The 21,433-nt window shown below is 32.6% G+C and overlaps 1 protein-coding gene and 1 pseudogene across 18 annotated transcripts in view; both read right to left on the bottom strand.

The window, feature by feature from the left end:
• Positions 1-21,433, bottom strand: part of LOC105152304 (uncharacterized) — a 327,635-nt gene that overhangs the window by 162,336 nt on the left and 143,866 nt on the right. The window lies entirely within an intron of this gene.
• The window catches only part of LOC147909219 (uncharacterized), a 28,854-nt pseudogene that overhangs the window by 7,282 nt on the left and 139 nt on the right, over positions 1-21,433 (bottom strand). The window contains exons 2-3 of the transcript XR_015545676.1: positions 21,090-21,431; positions 20,863-21,046 (exon numbers count right to left, since the gene is read on the bottom strand). The product of XR_015545676.1 is annotated as an uncharacterized LOC147909219 (transcript). The remainder of the gene's footprint in view (positions 1-20,862; positions 21,047-21,089; positions 21,432-21,433) is intronic.

Raw genomic sequence — 21,433 nt, 5'->3', positions numbered from 1 at the left:
TAATTATCACGATCTGCGTGGATCTATCGACTTTACGCTCGAATTGATGCGATAAATAGCCCACGATGTATTCGAGGTGCAACCCATGAACCGTCTTTCACGAGACTGAGCGTCTCGTCCAAGTATCGTTTTCAATTCCACCTCGTTTGTAAAAATGAACCGCTGATTTTCGTGTCTCGTCGAGGATTTCCAATCGATATCTCTCAAAGTTGCGTTTTCGTTCATTGAAAAAAGTGTAGTAACAATATTGCATGATAAAACGTTACTTTTTTTCCCTTCAAAGTGCCACAGTATATATCCCGAAGATTTTTTCGTGCTGAACACGGTGCCGTTGAAATTGAATTTGCGTAGCACATCAGAATTTTTAGTAAATTGAGGTAAAATGGACCAAAAGCCAATTGAATTTAATGTTATATCCCAATTTACTAAAAATCCTGATGTATTGTATTTTATACAAATTCTGTCGACATTGTGTTCAGCGCGAAAAAATTTTCGGAGTACGTACTATATTTTACTTCGAAAAGAAAAGTGATTTTTTTTATTAAACTGTATAATTTAACCGAAAAATTTTAATTCAAACAGTCATAATTTAATAAAAATAAATTGTATAATAAATGTAAATAATAATTATAAATTAAAATTCATTTAAAAGTTTTTGAATTATATTATTCGACTCTATTTTTAGAAACAAATTTTTACTTTGACGTAAGAAATATTGAAAATGTCCAAAACGTCATTTTTTGCCTACTTTACTTCAATTTATTCAAAATTCTGACGTGCTACACAACTTCGTGTTCAGCGTGAAAAAGTCTTCAGAGTTTATATATATTTATATATAAACTATGATATATTTCAGAGAGAATTTTTATATTGGATAATGTAATTAAATTTAGATATAATAATTACTAAAGCTTTGATAAAATAATTTCAATCAAATGTTCGATCAATATAATCAAAGCCAAATAAACACTAATTTTGCTTTTCTAAATATTATCTTATTTTCCTAATTATTACCAAACGATTGATTACTATTAGATATTATGTTCAATGTTTACTTTAAATATTGCACAAATATGCTAAACAAAATACATTTTATAGCAATCACTTTATCAGTGTTTCTTTGTCCGCCATTTAGCGGTTTATTGCAACCACGCATTTGCGTCGATTCTGCATCGCAATATTTAATTTTATAACACTCCACGAAGTCGGCGAACGGAATACGCATTTCATAAACTACATCAGCGTGCAGATGTGAATTCGATAGCCTAATATCATTGAATCACTCGGGCACGATCGCTACGTATCGATCTAATGTCGTATCTCAAAGTACTGAATTATTCATATAAGCTCGCTTTGCGAAAATCTTTGTATAAAAACAGGGACGTTAGAAATATTGCTTTTGCGCGTGGAAAATGAAATTTGCATTTTAATTGGCAGGTAACACATGTAATTTGCTCAACTCCATGTGTTTCTATTTCTATTGTTCTAAATAATAATAGCAATAAATTTCACTTCATCATATAAAAGCTTCATCATATATTCCTAATAAGAACCTCGATATAAATATTATTCATTCATACCATTTTGTCCGAACGCTCATCTATAAATATATTTTGCCATACGATCGGGATAATTGCGAAACTTATTGTTAGTTTTATTTTGCAGATGAATACGCTTCATTTGGACTTGTTTTAATTCCTTTTTTTGATTCGTTCTACTTTAATGTACAATAACTTCATAAATCGTTGCTGACATTTCTAGATGTTGCTTTCATATCAATTCTCTTTTAATTTTATATATTACACTGCTAAAATATCAAAAGAGCAACGATTATCTAATCTCTACCCTTTTGAGTTAAATAACATTTTGTTATTTTTAATTCTCATGTATCAAAATATCAAACCATTTCCATTTAGTTTTTTGGATGTTTATCCAGATTAACGTATGCACTTGAAATTAGTAAAAATAAATTAAATTTGAATCAAATTTAATACATTTTCTTGAATTAAATTGTTTAACTTCATTGTTTTAATGAAATTAATGACAATATTGAATAGAAACAAACATAGTTGCAAACCTATAAAAATTATTTAAAATAACTCAAAATTGAGTATATAAGTTGACATTATGAATTTAACAATGTAGGAATTTCTTTGAATAGAAAATAATCTAATAATCATCGACGAATAATACTGCTCGTGTACATTTCAAACTTTTGAACATTTCGCGATTCTAAATTTTCTATCTCGGCCCTTTAATTCACGCTGATATAAACTTCTATTAAATTCGCTGAAAATCATTTTTGACGTATCCCGCGTATATGTGCGGAAGCTGGGTCAAGAGGACGTGCACACAGTTACGCCACCTCAAATTGAACGTAATTCGGTTGTTGGAATCTGGACGTCCGCACGCCACGGGGAGTTCTCTCCCCGAATGAGGGACGAAATATGTCTTGAAATTGGGTTAAGCATGCACCCACGCATGCGGTTCCCAACTGGTATCTCTCAGTAACTTAATCACGATCATGAATTATCGATGATTATTAACGTTTTACCGCAGCACGTAAATAACTAATTGTCTTTGTACGCTGTAGATAAATTCTTACGAAGAAAATATGATTAAAAGTAATCACATTTTTCAAACGGTCTTATCACTGCCTTACTTCAAAAGTGACATAACTAAGAAATTACGTTTTTCCAGAAAAGAGGAAAACTATTTTTCAATTTAACAGAAAATATTATTAGGTGTTGGAATTAATTCGTAGCGTTTTACAAGTGATGGGAAGTACTTTCATTAATGTATTTTTTAATGCTCATGTGAAATAAATAACATTCTTTCATTAAAAACGCTACGAATTAATTCCAACACCTAATATAAATGAATATTATTTCAAAAAGAATGTTATTAATATGTTCTTAATATATTTAATTGAATGTTATTTTTATCATTTACGTTTCACAAAAAAAAAAGATCTCTTTTAAAAGATCTCTTTTTCATAACAATTTTGATAATCTTTTTTATTAGTTACCTTTCTTCCGACAATATAGATTTGCGATTTGACATCCCGCTAATGTTTATTTAAAAATAAAAAAAGCATTGTTAGAATATTATTTTATTTCGTTAAAAAGAATATCGGAACGTTCCTTAACAATTCCACAATTATTAATGGTTCCATTCTTACCTTCCACTTCTCTAAGCAAATGGAATCTCCTCAGGGGAACAAAAAGATATAAGAAGATAACGAGAAGTAACAAAGAAAATAAATTGAAAGACAGCCGAATGAGAGCGCTAAGAGACTTACAGCATGGAAGAAGGTTACTTGAGTATTTTCCAATTGATAAAAGTTGCATAACGAAGCTAAATATTCTGCAAACATTCCCATCGTACTTCTTATTTATAATAACGCCATGCACAAAAAAGATCCTCTTCAACCATTATGTGATCGCGATTTGATTTTTTACATTTATGCGAATCTTTTTAAGATTCTACGTTTCTACCGTAGCTAGAAAAATAGGATAAACGTCAAACTGAAAATACAATATTGCTAACGAAAAATAAAGTGAGAGACGTAAGTCTGACGGAATAAATTGGAGAAGGTGGCAGTAAATCGATACGTTCGGGACAAAATATCAAGAAACATAGAAAACTTTCAGTTTTGCGTCAGCCACAGAAGATCTATGGCTTGGAGTATTTAAAAAGTTTTAAGCTATTAAATTGCAAACTTTTCTCGAAATATTTAACGTTATGATTCGTACATAAACGCGAATCCCTTTCCTTAATTTTATTTTTTTAATAGTATAATAATTTCATTTCATTAAAAGTATAAATGAGTTTAGAAATAATTAGTATTTCAAATTCGAAGTACTTCAAATGTAATATAATTTGTCTTGTAATGTAATATAATTAGTGCAAATTGAACTGCCGCTTAATAACTGCTGTTTAATAAGCTTAATGAATTAATAAAATTACAAACAGTTAATTTGTATTTCTTAATTTCTCTAATAATAAATTGATAGTTTTATAATAAATGAAGTCCTGTGTGTGCATTTCTTAATTTAAACACAAATTACAGGATAAAATATCAAAGAAATGACGTACTGCAATCCAAAATAATTGAAAAAAAGAGGAAAATTTTCAAGAACAACAGAATATAATATACAGAAGGGAACAAATTCTTTCTCGCTTTAGTTACAATCGCTCAATGAAGCTAGTTGAGCTATTTCTTAAGTGGCGATTAACTAAGAACTCGCTGAAGAAACAGATAACTACGTCAGCGTTCTCACGGGTCAATGGCTTTTGAGCTACCTTAACTACGCAGTTTAAGAAGACGCAAAAAGGGATTGGGAAACCGATTTTACTTCCAAGAATAATGATTCCGTTACGTTGTTTCCCTACAACGAGATTATTTGCTAAGCAAAATGTACAACTAAAGGTATATCGATTTCAGATACTGAAAATTTACCAGTAACTATAATAAGTAAAATTGCTAAAAGTATCTTTTCATTTCATCAGTTATAAGATTATATTTTAAAATGTTTAACAGAGCGTATATGATAGCGTAAAGATTTTAAAGACAGAATGTTGAAAATTTATAAATGGATATTAACATTCTAATGAATATTTAAAATGTATAATAAAACTTTAGAGGCGAACTGCCAAAAGGTTAAATAAAGTTTCTATAAACATACGTTCGGAAAAATGTTCCCCTTCGTGTTATTCTACGATGTCGGGACAAGTCTATTGGCACGCTCAAACAGTTCACAAAGTGACCCTTTGCCAGGAAGCTGTTTTACACATGGGGATTTACTCAACGATGGCTGCAACGAGCCGATAAATGGAGAAAGTATTTTTAGAACTGTGCCCGATACGTAAACACACGTAACAACATTATTTTCGTGGTAATTGATATTTTCACAAATAATATTAAAAACATTTTTCGATTAATCCTTATAGCTTTGCCATTTTAACCCTTCTGTCGATACATAATTTCTCACCTTTTCATTACCCTGTTTCACAAGGTTTCCGCTAAAAATGTAAAAGTGAAGAGATAAAGGTTCCGTTTTTTTATAGCCAAATTAATGTACACTTTTTGTACTTAAAGGTTTTGAAATAAAGGTACATGTTTCAAACGTAGCGAGAAGAAAAGTTCTAAGGCAGTTCTAATGCAACGATAAAAAACAAATCTAAATTATGCTACTGTTTGTTGCTCAAAGGATTTAAAATCCGATATAGGTATCTAGGTGTTCATGCATTGATAGAAGAGTGAAAAGTGTACTATTTGATACCGCTGCAACAATTAATACAGATAAACTCTTTATTCTTCGTGCTCGAAAATAATTTCGGTTCGGATTTTTATATTATTTCGGATCATATAAAAAAAAAAATCTTGCAAAAGATTTAACAACGAATCTTTAACAACGAATTTTTACTATCATAAAAGTCGGATTGTATTTTACTTTTTTTTTACAGATTTATCTTTACCAGAATTCACATTCAAAATATCGAATATGCCTTCAAAGTCCAACTTGGAATTTTTCTCTTTAATTCATATTTAACACAACTAATGCTAAGGCACGCTAATGTTAGAACTTTTATTGTTTTAATAAGAGGGATCGATCATAGAGATGCTTGTAAAAGCTTCAACAACAAATTTTTACTATTAATAGAAGTCGAATTGTATTTTACTTATTTTTTTTATAGATTTAAATTTATCTATCAGAATTCTCAATGAAAATATCAACTATATTAACGAAAAATTAACTATTGGAACTTTGTTTAATCTGAAAATTTTCTTTTCAATTCGTATCTATCACAACTGAGCTTCAGCTATGTTAGAATAATCTTCCATCATTTCAATAGGAGGGATTGAAAGGTGTGAAGGTGTTTGAAAGTGCTTACACTACAAAGAGGTAGAATCATTTCTTGTATTAGCATATCAATCAGGAAAGAGGGCGTATCAATAGCATAGAATTGCGCAATGGTTGCTAAACTTCGGTTGTACGTCATCGCATCCAAGAAGGGCTGACCAAGAAGGGTTAACGAGGCAGCACACTCAGTGCCAACTGCCGATATCGACAACTCTAAATCCGTTGTGAAATTCCAAAGTACTCGAGACGTTTTCCCTCCCCGAGATAGACATGAGACGGCGTTTCAAGCTCTTCCAATCACTACGGCGTGGCGTATCGTTGGGAAGATCGGAAAGCGCCTCCCAAGTTTGCTTCAATAGAGTATGTACCGGTCAGCTCAGGGTTTCTGTTCCGTTCAACGAGTACTCGATCTCTCGCCCCTCGAACGAGAAAATGGTCTTAAGCTCGACAACGATCACTCTTTACCCTTTTATCTCTCCCTCCTACTCCACGTAAACGGATCACGTAAAAGCGTCCGCTATTTCGCTATTGTAATTTGAAATTTAAAGGCCAGAAGTAATTCAACTTTCATTCCCCTATTAAGCTTTAAATGTTTGCTCACACAAATAAATCATTATTGTTAAAACCTACACTGAGAAAAAAAATAGCTGCAATTATAATAGTTGCATAATTTATAAGTTATAATTATTTTCGATGCCAAATATATTTTTTTGATAACACTATAAATATATATATATATATATATATATATATATATAATTATTATTAACATTGTAACCATAATAATTATAAAAATGGAGCTCTTAATTGTAATTATTTTACTACGCAATTATTGATAATATTATTCTGATTATTTATAACAACAAAAAAGTCTACAAAAAAATTAATCTTCGTTAATATCTTTATTAAAAATAACGACGTCGTATATAAAGTAACAGCTACGTTGTTGTAACATCCACCAAAGCGGGCGTCATTTTACAATTGCATGAATGAGAACCAAACAGTTCGCGAGATGCAACAGTTTGAGAGATGCAAGTAGAGGAAAAATAGATGCAATTATAATTGCAACTTTTCTCTGTAAGTGTCTATAACAGTCTTTGAAAAATTAATCTATTTATTATATATTTTGTATCTTTTTTCATAAATTTTATGTGAGATAATCTCCGGAGAAAATGGATTATTTTCCAAACTCCTGAATAAAAAAGTTTCATTAAAATGATGATATTTTGATTATTTGTGACACAAACCCATAACAAAAATGTAATATTTTTATTAAAAAAATAACATTGTTTACAAAATAACAGTTATATTGTTGTAACATCCGAGAAAGTGGGTCGTTTTATGGCGTCGTTTTATGATTGCGTCAATGAGAACCACGCAGTTCGCGCTGAGAGATGCACCGGGTGCATATATAAAGTGACAATTGAGAGCAACTACCGAGAATGACACGAGTTTTCCGCGCAAATTCTCTTGTAACAAGCTGGAAAATTATTCCCACACGTATTGATATTTGCATGTATGTGATATATAAATACATGATGTGACGTTATCGACATCGCTATTAATTACCATCGTATTGTAAAGTTGCAAATTCCATGCCACGACAGAGGTGACAGTAATCCTGGAACGTACGTGTGAAACCAATTGAACGATCCGATTTTCTTCATCATATTATCCGGCGTTTTATATAAACGAATTTTGCATAAATATCTCAGAGAAATATCAGCAGTCATAGTTACCTTTACAGAAAAGTCATTATAGTAGCACTGAAACAATATCACATTTTGAGGCAACGATACAATGAAATAATAAATTATAACAAATCTTACTCAAAGAAAAGTAGTAGGGCAGAGAACAGAAGGTCGTTGACACAAAAGACAAATTGACATTGCGTTCCGTTTATGTATTTATAGTGAAAAAAAAGCAATAGAAAAGTTATCGTAAAATATCTCTCTTATAACGTACGTTTCTTTAAGTTTCATTTAAATCAAATAAGTATTACAGTAAAAAAAGAGAAAAATCTGATTCAAGAGAAGACAAATAAATCGTGTGTTTTGTATTAATGCTTTTCAGCTTGAGAAAATAAATCTAAATAATATATTATTAGTTAAAAGGAAAGTTTCTGTTATTATACGACATATTTTGTAGTAATAACTGTAATAATAAATAGTTTGAAATCAGACGTATGTAGGAATAAAGTATATTGACTGACTCATATTTAAGGGAAGCTTAGCAATAACTTGCTTACCGCGCGTGAGAATAAATATCGAAAATCTCGTGGATAGTTCACTGATTCGCACGATACTTCGGTCAAATTTATTGTAAACGACACAAAGGAACGGACGGCTGTATGATCGGAAGCATGTATCGGACGTCCTGATCTCCGAATGCGGATGTTTGAGGTATTCCAACGCGAGATATTCAGAAGAATCGCGCGTTACTCCTCGGGTGAGCTCGCCCCGAGGAATTCGAGAGTATTCCTCTCTTGACGAGTGATTCAGGCGAGTCGAATAGCATTCTATCAGAGTCGCAGCGCGATAAAGGCAAGAGCAACGAAGGAAACTCTCGCCGAGAACTCTCGCCGAGGAGCAACGTACAAGATTGGCGGAGGAGCGACGATTGCACCGAATGAGCTCTCCGAGGAATCGCGACTGCATTCGACGAGCGGAGAGACGTCATCCCCTAACCCGGAGTATTAAAGGATATTCTCGCGGTGGTAATTATCGCGCTCGTGGTCGCCGACGTCACTGCAAATTACGCGTGAGCGTAACGCGCTACTAGCTACAATACGCTCCCGGGTAATTGGAGACGAGACATGGAGACTTTCATCGAGCTTAACCTCGTTGCAGCCTAGCTCCGGTCTCTCTCCTCTCTTCTTCGAGATTCGAGCGATTCCTTACTCTCTCTTTCTCCCTTTTCTCTTCTGTTCAGTACGCGTGGTAACGAGATCTCGGAATTAACCCGTCCACCGTGAAACGACCAGCTAAAGAGGATCTCCTTTCGTCTTTTTCCTTCCGCCTCTCCCTTTCCGTCCTTTTTATTCATTCCGTCTAATACCTTACAACTTAACTACGCTTCGCTTGCCACCGCGTGCGGATCGCTACATCGCGGATAGTTATTCCAATGCAAGACATGTACATCTTAAACGAGCAAAGAGATACAAGTGGAAACGTTGTATGACATGAGCAGATAAATTGACGTAAAGATGTCTTTCGTATAGAAATTTGTTAACATTTTCAACACACCGCGAAATTTTCAATACGCTTTATTGTTCTGTTTGGTAACATATGTATTTTATAATTCGAAATATTTGCATTTTACTTCTATATAGATGAAATCAGCGTACAATGACTTTAATATGCAGTGCGCACTAGTACGTCCAATCGAATTAACTATTAAAAAAGATGTCCTTTGTAACAGAATTTTAACACGTATAAGGATACTCGTGTAAGGATTAATTTAATCTATATTTTCATGTATTTATATTTTATGTGTAAACAAAATTTTTATTTATAAGTAATTATAAGCTGCGATATGTTTTAAACATAAAATAATAATTTTCAAATATTAAAAATTATAAAAGAAATCCATATTTTTAAAATATATTTCTTTAATATCTCATTTTCATTTGTTGCCATCCGGATCAATTTGACTCCACATGAGCGAATTAAGCTATATGTTATACGTGAGCGACTATCATACCGTATTTCTATGCTTCTAATATCAGACAAAGTGCAGAACGTTTTTAATTGATTCGATATCCGGATTCGTGTGCGTGTTATTGCAAAATATTGGAGTATTCTCGCGAGGCAATTTCATATCTCGAGTATGCTGAAATGTTTTGAAAAATGGAGGTCAAACAAAAAACACAAAAGCGTTGCTTTTTGTGATATTAACGAAAAATAATTGAACAGTTGACGCATAGATTGGCACACAATAGACGATCAGACTTGCGTCAGCTGCGCATCACGCGTTAATTATTTCGCAATTCAGTGTCATCGTTAATAATTCCTCGGCTATGTATTTATTATCACGCGAAGTATGTATTTAATAAAGTGAGAAAATCAACAAGAATTAATATTGTCGTGTTCATTAAAAATGTTTTCCTTAGCGTCAGTCGAGACAATCGGATGCAAATATTTTTATTATATTTATAAAATATTATTGCGAATTTGGATTATGTAATTATAGTAATAAGGTCAATGTAATTTAACTTAACATTTGATAAAATTTTTATTCTTTAATTAACTGTAATATTTTAACACAAATAAATGAAGAAAGCTATTTGGTCAAAACAGGTCTTGGTACCTAATAATATTTTAGTATAAATCTTACAATTTCCAAATATTTAAGCCTTTAATTAGACGTAACTTCTTTACGTAAAGACGAGAGACCTACACACAAGAAGATTATCGAACAATAATAATTAAAAAAGTCGACATTTTTTAGACTGAATATTGAATTCCACCGTAAATTGGGTTAACTAACTTTAGCTGGTTCTCTCTTCTCAAACCATAAGCCACACTATTATCTACAAAGAGTAGAAAGGCGTAAAGGATTAAAGAATAAAGTTATTCAATTTAAGCTCGGTTCCATCAATGTAAGATTAACTTTAATGTCGAGATTTAAATTGCTGTTTATCTTTTTCTATTTAATTCTCAAAAATAAAAAAAAAAGAATAAATTGAACAGCGATTAAAGTTAATCATACATTGATGATACTGAGTTTTAACTGTCTAATCGATATTAACTTGGTTATAACTGAACCATCATTCAATATCATTTCATCATATCATTTCATCATATCTTCAATAATTATAATTATAGTCAGATATTACTGAATCGGAAGCTTAATTTTGTACTCTAATTTTCGTTACTGTCAAATCAGATAAACTAATTTTAATCTTGCAAATAACTGAAATATGTGACATTGCATCTGCCGAGATGCAGAACATTAAATTAGATGAGAGCACTGGAATGCAGAATTTAGAACCAACTGCGAAAGAGAAAAAGACAAAACGGTGAGTGCAAAATAAAACTACTTCATTCCGTTTACTGTCCACTTCGTTCCTTTCCTTAGAAATGCTATCATTTCTCTTTTTGTCTTCACGTCCCGTCATGGCCCTTGACGGGCCTGCTTTAAGAGATCGTTAACGTAACGAGTGGAACAAAGGAAGAGACAATGGTCGAGAAAGTAACAAAAATTGCGAGGCATTATAGTTTTACAATGTACTAAAAAAACATGAAAATATAATAATAATAATAATTGCATGTAAAAAGATAACTGCCTGTAAGAACTATAAACAAAGTTATAGCAAATAGATCAACGAAGCAACTGCGTAAATTAATTAGGAATATAAATAAACGAAGATCGATTAAAATATAATGGTCCGACCTTTTCAAGATTAATTTATTTTATTTATCTAAAAGGGCAAATATTGTGCAAAATATGCATATAATGTAATATTGTTTTTCAATAAAACTAGAAAACATATCTCTATTTAAGGTATCATTAGATATGTATTAATAATGTTTTAAAAAGTTGCCATTTCTATAAGTTAAAAAGATCTATCTGTATAATAAAAGATAAAACCAAGAAAGAAAAAAATAACTCGTTACTTCTAACGAAGTTCTAGTTAAAGTTACTGTTTTCAATAACTGTAACTTAATTTCGTGTCTTCCTACTGTGTCCATCTATAACTGTAACTTCGTTTACACTAATTTAATAATTACTTTTATAATTACTTTACTTTCTTCAAACTTATTCAATATATCAAAATAAAATTAATAAAATCAGCGATTGTTTTTTGTGAATATATCTTGATCCCTGCACTGAAAAAAAAGATTGACTACTGCAGCAAATTAGATGGTAAAATATGGCATAGCATTTTTAATTGGTTGCAGTAACCAATTTTTAGTTACATTAGCCTATAAAAATCTTACGAGAAATCTTATCTTCGAATATTCACATTGCGGATAGGCTAACGCAACCAAAAATTGGAGCTATATCAATTAAAAATATTTTACTATCTAATTTGCTGCAGCAGCCAATCTTTTTTTTTAGTGTGATAAAATCATTATATTATGTAAATATCTGTATTAAGAAATAAGTTTAAGGAACCTTTTAATATATGTATACATCTTAGTTTAATTCTGTAATTTTTATTCCAAGTGTATTAATTTATTATTAATAATATATATATATATATATAGTGTATAACACTAAATGTATAGTACGATGAATAAAATAATTTATAATGTTAAAAATAAGATTTTTGTATTTAAAATAGCAATGCAAAAAATTACAAAACGTTAACAGAAAAGTAACTGAAAAGACTAACGACTTCATGGGTAACTTTTAACTAGTTACTTTTGGAGAAAAAAACTGTAACTATAACTAGTTAGTTTTACAAACTTTTAACTTTTAGTAACTTTCTCAGTCCTATATAAAATGATTATGAAATATGCGAGTTATTTTCTATAAGGTCCCGGGACATCATACGTTTTCCCTCTTTCGTCCCTCGATGCATTTATCACGATGAACGAGGCGCCGTCCGGCATCTCGGCCCAAGGTATTCTGTATGAAATTAAAAGCGACTCGGGAGAGATGAGCACGACAGTAATTACGGAACGGTTTATTTCTCCCCCTCTCAGCCCTTCCCCTAAATTTAACGCGAAGCGAGTCTTTTATAGTATGAGATTTTCATGGCCGGTGACAGACACGTTTGCAAGCGCAACTTCGCCTTCCTCATTCATCGAGACAATTAGAACATGTTGCTGGCGCTATAACACATCTTACAACGATAAACTATGGTCTTCAACGAAGAAAAAAACAATTTTATAGAGATCTAAAAATTTAGCTAACACACATATTTAAAAATAATTTTGTTAAACTATCAAAATAATTATATAGGATGCTCAACTGAATATGAAAATCAGTCAAAACTTTTTGAAGCAGGCCTGCCCTATTTGAGCTCCGGAGCCAAAACACAAAGTTATTGATGCAAAAAATTCAATGTAAGATTTCAAGGACTGCAAAGTGTTAAACGCGTATCAACACTTTATGATTTTCGAAATTTTACCCATATTGATTTTTTGCATCGATGGCTTTGCGTTTTGGCTTCAGAGCTCAAATTCATTAGAGAGGCTTTGAAGCATTGTTGTCATTATGCTTGAGTTTCCTATATAATTATTTTATTCCTATATAATTATTATAATTACTTTAATTTTAATAATAAGATTATTTTCAGAACTGTATCTATAGCTAAATTTTTAGATACTTCATCAAAGTCGTTTAGGGAAAGAACAGTTTCGCAGGATAAATACATCGCAACAGAAAAATATGGAGAATGATGTCGTGAGAAGAAAAGAATATGGGTTACAGATTTGTATCGCGCCTACTAGTCGAGAAATTTGACACGTGCATTATAATGCAACGCGATAATTATGTTAGCGGAGACTCACGTGTGGTCAACGTGTGTCTCGGGAGTTTAGCTGCAGTTATGTAATTACAGTTATGCGGAGCGTTAAAGAGATTCAAGTTAGATAATATCGAAGTGGGCTGAGTGCCGGTTACGAAAATACACTTCTCTAGGACGATAGTTATACATCACTGAGGTGCGGACAGGGTTTCGTTTGATCGTGAACTTCCGGCTTTATCAAGAACAAAGTTGATGTATGGTTGAACTTTCTGTACATCGCGAACATTGCGCGCCCTCGTCATTTTGCATCTCATGACCATACTGCGTGTGCACGATGTAGATACACGATAATATATCACAAGAAAGTAGTATATTAATTTACTACATAATGATAAGAAAGAGAGCAGAAAATTTTGTGTTGAATTTTCACCATACTCGAATATTAATTTAATATATTACTTATTTGTTATTTGAATATCTTGTATCTATTAAATTTTCATATTTAATATTTCTTGTTAAAATACCACTATTTCTGAATAAATAAAAAAATAATTAAAATAATGTAAGTTTAAAATGTAAATTCTAAAATAAATGATTAAAAGATAAATATACACATTAAATTTAACATATTATCAATGTTAGTTTTACTAAAGAAATATGTTTCCACAATTTGTTTCCAAATTGTTTCAAAGAACTACATATTTGTTAAATTTTGTTAATTTACTTAAGTTTTATATATGTTATTTCTAGTATATTCATTGTGTGTCAAGTTAATACAAAAATTTGAGAGGAATAACTTTGAGACATGTAAAATGGGCTAAATTTAACATAAATTTTACAACTGTGCATCACATTTTCATTTTTCATGTAACCTTCATATAAACTCTCTCTCTCTCTCTTCTTCATACGCAATAAATTAAATTAAATTAAATAATTGTATTAAATTCACTATGATATTCTTCATTGCATTATATATATATAGTTATTGAATTAAATGGGGCCATTAATTACTGTCCTGAAAAAAATCCTTTCGTAGGAGTGACATTGGCGTGCACTGGATACACGTAATAGATTCGCACATAAGCTCTCTTTTCAGTGTGAGGGTTTTTGTCGAATCCGTAATAAATTAGCGGACAGGACAAAGGGTTGCATCATCGAGGAATCGAGGGTAATCCGGATCTCCGATTTCGCGGTTGCTTTGAGGGTATATGACTGACGATTTTGTGACGGTAGATAATATCTGCCGTGACTATTGACTCAAGGTAATCCCGCTCAACGATCTGACACGATGCTCTCACGGCAGATAATTGGCAATTAATAATCCGGCATAACTACTCTCTACAAAATACGGTATGCCCTCGTCAACCCTTTATCTAATCAACCGATATCAATAGATGCTTTTACTTTCGTACACTGACTCATATATTTTAACACCCGCACTTAACTATGTTCATTAATGTAATTCCGCATCGCATCACATCTGAATTATTTAGGCTCGTATATGAGAAATTGCTTAAGAAAAAGTTAGAAAAGAATGCCCTGATAAAAAATTTCTCTCAGAATGTTCACCAGGATATTTTTATAAATTAGTTTAGCACATCATGGTATAATGTTTATAAAAAAGGGTGAAGAATATATCGAACAGAATTTGCTAAGGTATACGACGGTGACAAAGGGCTCAGAGTGCTCGATCATTTTACTATCAGTGAGAAACGGCCCTTAACCCCGATCCGCTCCTGCATCGGCGTTATCTTCACTTTGTTGGATGGATAGACAGAGTAGCGAGCATTTCTAGAGCATAAACGTTTAAAGCGGTTATTCCACTTCTCCGCGAACACGTTGACGGGTCAAGGGCAATCGCAAAGCGATGCATCCCTCAGCGTTTATTTTTATTCTTGAGATAGATAGAGAAAGATACTTCAAAATTAACGGAAAGCGGATGTATATCGCGCTTTGTGAAATTTAAAGTTGATTTTCTTCAGCCCAAACATTGAGAGATAAAGAAAGAAAGAAAAAAAGAAAGAGAGAAAGAATTATCATTTTTAGTTTTAGTGTTTAATACTCAAATAATTCTGAGTGTTCTACTAAAAATCAATTGTATGATAAATCAGTATGATAATTTCATCGTTTATTTACACCTTCATAACGTTCAACTTAAAAAAATCGCGCATCTTATTTGTATAATTTAAATTTAATAAATTAATAAATTATTATTATTATGTGAATTTTATTTAAACAATTTAAATTTAGTAAATAAATAATTATAATCTGTAAAAAGATAGTAGGGGAGATTGGATGATTAACGTGTGAGCAATCTAAATTTACTCGTGCAGCCTACGTTCGATTAACTATCATTGCGATAGATTATCGGGGTCAGTTATAAAGCTTTTTTTGCTGCACGATCGCCCTCATGTTCTACCTTTTATAAGAATCGATCATAATGATGCGAATTTGCAGCAAAAAGTGTCGCTGAACGATAGCTCGTAGAGTATCTGATCATCGAAGCAAAGTTGAAAAGTACACCTCTCTATGAAATTAACATCCCATTTTCAGAACTTGCGTACACCTAATTGATAAAGCCCTGACACTTTCCCAGAATTCCTGTTACATTTTAGAAAAAAGTTTTAATGATTAAAAATGGAAGTCCGCTGAGAGGCTGCCAAATTCACATTCTCGCGCAGCACAAAATTCACAACTTTATCATTTCAATCAGGATAGACTTTTTTAGGCAATATAAAAATTCTAAAAAAATTCTTTTAAATTAATTTATAGAAACTTAAAAAATATTTCCACTGGTAATGTAAAAAATGATTTCTGTTCGATGATCAATTTAACTTGTGTAATGTTATTATTCCAATCTTATAATAGTTGAAAGCTATGTTTTCAAAACCTTCGACACGTAATTAAAAATTTATTTAAAATTCATACAGAAAATATTGTTAAGCATCAAGATGTAGCCTTGATTGTATTTGATTTCTTTACTCATTTCATTTATTTCTATTTCATTTTTACTTTTTTTATTGTTTCAAGCTATTAATTGCTAAAATCTTTTTTAACACGTATCGGAAACTCTCTGAAAATCTCTTTAGGTGCCGGAACTATATCAATTAATATCAAAATTTTAAAAAATGGAATACTAACTTCAGCCGTGAAAAGTACTCAAGTTCCATAATTCATGAGTCAACTTCGTCGAATTGCTCATCTTGAAATATTTGCATGATAATTTTATGAAGAGAGTGCGCGAGAGAAGTTTTCAGGAAATGTTACGCCAAGCACATACATTTTTGCGATAGCAACTCGAAATAGTAGATATGAATTTTTACTACCAAATAGCATTAAACGTAAATTCATTGCTTTACATTCGGACAAAGTACTTCTTTGAATAAAGAAGCAAACGTAACATAAAACTCAATATCGTTCTTTATTCCAACATTAAAAAAACAAATCGTGGAGCTAGAAAAGCTACATAACATTAATATTGACTAAAATGTCGAATTTATGAAAGTATATACGTGATCTAAAGATATCTCATTCTTTAAAAATAGAAAAGTAATAACTAATAAAAGTAGCGCTCCATTTTAGATTCTTTTCTAATTACACAGTAAAAGATATTTTATTAGGTGTTGGAATTAATTCGTAGCGTTTTTTAATGAAAGAATGTTATTTATTTCACATGAGCATTAAAAAATACATTAATGAAAGTACTTCCCATCACTTGTAAAACGCTACGAATTAATTCCAACACCTAATATATTAAAATTAATCTTTGTTAAAATTTTTATATTAAATTTTTATATATTCGAGATTAATTTAATATAATATGATTGTTATATGAATATTTTGTCTTAAATTGATATGCAGCATTTCTTAGTGTTAAAATAACATAATTTATGAGTAAGTAAACAAATAATGTACAAATAATTAAAACAATGTATTTTGAAATGTAAATTACAATATAAATGAATAAAATGTGATAAATAAATCAAATGTTGAATTAATATATTATAAATGTTAATTTTAAAGAAATATGCTTCCAAATTGTGTCAGTATTACAGCTTTGTGTTAATTATTTACATAATATTTATGTTACTTTCTAACATATTCCTCTTGTATCAAATTAACACAAAAATTTGTAATAAACTATTTAGGATAAATCATGAAATGTATCAAAAATAACCAAAATTTTCCAACTGTACAACCAAAACATTCATTTTAGTCACGGTCTTCAATCACAGTTCCATAGCTTCGTTTTATGAAAAACCGAAATGGGAACGTGCAAACATCATCGTTCAACAAACATTTCGCATTCAAAGGAGAATCTCTATACAAGAGTTACGATTGTTCTTGGTTCGCGTCGCGATTTCCGCCTCAACGATACAGCGTATATCTCTTTTAAAAACGCGGTCACCTCGATTATTCAGCGGGTAATCAAATTAACGCGATTAACTGGAGCACAGAGACTAGCCAACGTTCGCTGGTTCATGCCCTCTCACGTGAATACGCCTCCGGCGGGTCAAGGACGTTTAGCGAAACTGAGAGAAAAAAGCGCGAGAAAGAGAGAGAAAACGGAAAAGAGAGAGAGAAAAAAAAGAGCCAAGGCACTCAGGGTGAGCTTTAAAAATTCACGCGTGACCTCGCACGTTGTCTAGAACGCATATTTCCTGGCTGGCGAAGGCGGCTCGCTTAAGTGCGATCTGCTCTCATCCGTATACATCAATTTCCTGCGTGCACTCGAGCCACTTCCGTCGCGGACGACGTCATTAAGAAAATTGGCAGGCTAGTTCGCGATTTTATGAACGATTCGCGCCTTCCGTCGCGACAGCGAGATAGTTACACCGGAATTGACACTGATAACGCGTCTCGCCGATAGAAGCCCGTATCAAATCTTCGCAGTCATCTGTCGTTATTATAGACCAACTGTTGCACACCATCTCGGTTCGTGTAATCGAGCAGCGTCTGCAGCTTTCTGGATGATTTGTGATGCAATTAGTAGATATTGCCTTTAATCAGCTTCTATAATAAGACATATTTTCTCAGATCGCGTTAGTGTTGACTTCGCATATTAGTGTCGTAATATTCACGTAAAAGTGAATCTCAGAAAAGAGATAAGATCTGATATAGATAATCTTACAGAAGTTTGATCAGAGCCTCGTCACCCGTTAAAGTAAAGTAAATCCTTTTAACTCTCTGCGTTACCACCCTCCTCCCGGTTAAATCCTGATAATATATATTCTTTACGTGCAAAACGCGGAAAGACATTATCGCCGATGAATGTTTTAACTTAAAGTTAGACAAATCTTTGGATACGTTCAACAATAGAAATAAAAGAGGAAATGCGAACATTAGCCGGGCGTCCGAAGAAACAAAATGTACAGAAAAGTCGGAATCGTTGAAACGAGAACGATGATATAATAGCGCGCATTATCGGAAAAGAAAACAACTGATTGAACAGTGTAAATCAGTGGAAGACCAAAGTAGCGGGTTAAAAACCTGTTTGTGATTGCATATCGTCAAATTGCGTGCTTTCAATATATGTGTGCAACATTAAGGCCACTAAAATGCTCTTTAATGTTTATTTCTACCAATATATGTTGATTAACTTTAATCTCGTTTAATTTATTCTGTCTTTATATAATTCTCAAAACTACAGAAAGATAAAAATTAATTAAACCGAGTTAAAGTTAATTTACATTGATAGAAACAAATATAAGACGAGTCATTTGTTAATTCCTTGACAATCATAGAACTGTAACAATGTATCGAACATAATAAATCATTATAATAAATGTATATATATAAAGCGAACATTAATTATTAATTATGTATTATATGTATTGCAGATTTTCAAGATTAATTTTAAGTTATCATAATTATGTTACAATTATTGTTCATAAGAAAAGTGAAAAAGTAACAAAAAAAAATAAAAAATACACATATCGTAAAAAAGCTTTAAAATATTGCAAGAAAGATTTATATATATATATATATATATATATATATATATATATATATATATCACAATAAAAAGAACACATTATGATAATTGTTCATAAATATTCGTGCCCGATGGATTTATAATTTCCTACACAATAGAAAGGAAAATAACAATTATTGACAGATAAATTTAAATTTTAAACAGACGGTCGCTAATTACGAACGTTCATCTGTTCTATAAAATATCGGTACATATGATCGATAATTCAAAACTTCAAAATTTTAGCTCGGACTAGGCTAATATATTTAAAGCATGTAAAAATATAAGCTCTTATATTTCTATCATGAAATTGTTGGTACATGTAAGTATTTGACATTATCGCATTTTTTGATCATCAATATTTAACGCACGCAAAAAAAAATAGTGCATCTACAGGATTTCACGGAATTAACTCCATCGTAAAATCGTACGCTTATCCTCCGTGCTCTCGCAAAAGAACTATCCGTGAATTATCAATTGGTCATAATGCCTAGTGCGATTGCATTTCACGCTCATCCTATAACACCCGAATGATCAACCAATCTGAAAGAAATCGCGTAAAAACATTTCGCAGTTGGATGCCGAACGATCTCGGCTGATGGCGGAATTTTGCTCGATCGTTGATAATAGATGTAAAATAAAAAGGTTATACGCTGATGTTCGAATAATGGATAAGCAATGTTCCTTATCGTTACGAGAATTAGCAACCTGTTTAGCAAAATATCTTTTCTCATTAGAGAAAATGAGATAACGCTTATACCAAGACCTGTTTTTGCATAATTATCGTCAGCAATTTTAAAAGAGAAAAACAGAATCCTATCAACAGTTGATAGTAATCTTAATCGCTGATAATAACCATAAAATTATAATCTCAAGTTTTTTTAGTTTAGGTTTAAATTATTAATCATTGATAAATTACCTACAAATCTTCGCCCAAGAGTAAAGAATTTTTTCTTTAATGCATTAACGATTGAAGTTAGTCGAAATACAATAGTAAGCTTTAAGCCGTAAGAAGTCAATCAATCATAATCAATTATTCTCCTCACATTCGACTGTAATTGGCCAATATTTTACGGCTTACAGTTTACTATACCTGTTGTATTTCGGAACTTACTAACAGTTGGAGTATCCAATGATCTTCATCAATCATAAAAGATTTTAATTTAAAGATAATGACTTAAAGCTTCGAGTATAAATTCAATAATTCTAATCTCCTGATAATCGACGATCCCACAATCCTTCTTAGATATAAGGAGCTTTTCGCTAACAGTCGACGCTCATAATCGGAATTGTAAGCGGCTATCACATTAAAAACTTCATTAATACTAATTATCATTAAATTCACTGTAATTCTCGTATTATCACGAGTGAATTTATATTATCTAGTAATCTTCATCCTTCGTATGAAATATCGCTCGTTGCCAGTCAACGATCGCAATCTAATAATGTGCGAGAAAAGACTTCACTTCATAGCAGCCGTCAAATCTCGCGCACTCCGAACTCCCCGGCATCAACCCCGACGATGGTATTACCACCCTCGTGAAAAATCGCGAGTCTCTCGCTCCTGATTCATCCCCATCAACCAGACGTCCGTGACGTACCGTTGCGCTGTCGCATATATACACTTCACAGCAGCAACGTGGATAACGAAATCCCGCGCACACACCAAACGCCGTCGTCGTCGTCGTCGTCGTCGTCGGGACGTCGCGACGGCCGGCGTCGTCGTCGTTAGCCGTAAAGCGATTCTCTGACGCAACGGCGCGCCGTCATTCCCGAAACCGCGTACTCTCCTGATGCCACGTCAGAGAGAAGGATCAGAAATCAGGACCCGGTGCAACCTGCGGTGCGGCTTGACGTTTGCGGTACGGATGCGTCGCGACGTCACGCCAACGCCGGGGCCGACTCGGCGTCCGCGTGCACACTGACATCGCCGTTGCTCCGAAGCCGCTTCCTCCTCGTCCTCCTCCACCTCCTCCCGCGCTCATACCCGCCCTCTCTCTTTCGCACTTTACGCGCACAGTCCTCCTGCATCCACCCGCTCCCACCGCATCTCCTGCTCTCACCCCCTGTTCCCTCTTCCGTTCTCCATCTCTTTCCGTCCCAACGGGTCCCACCGCCCTTCCGCCATCTCCGCTCTCCCCGGCACTCGCCATCAAGTTCTATATATATACT

Source organism: Acromyrmex echinatior, chromosome 7 (assembly GCF_024713525.1).
Source record: "Acromyrmex echinatior isolate Ae372 chromosome 7, ASM2471352v2, whole genome shotgun sequence".
Lineage (NCBI taxonomy): Eukaryota > Metazoa > Arthropoda > Insecta > Hymenoptera > Formicidae > Acromyrmex > Acromyrmex echinatior.
The sequence above is the reverse complement of the archived record's forward strand: the minus strand, read 5'-3'. Positions and strand labels throughout refer to the sequence as shown.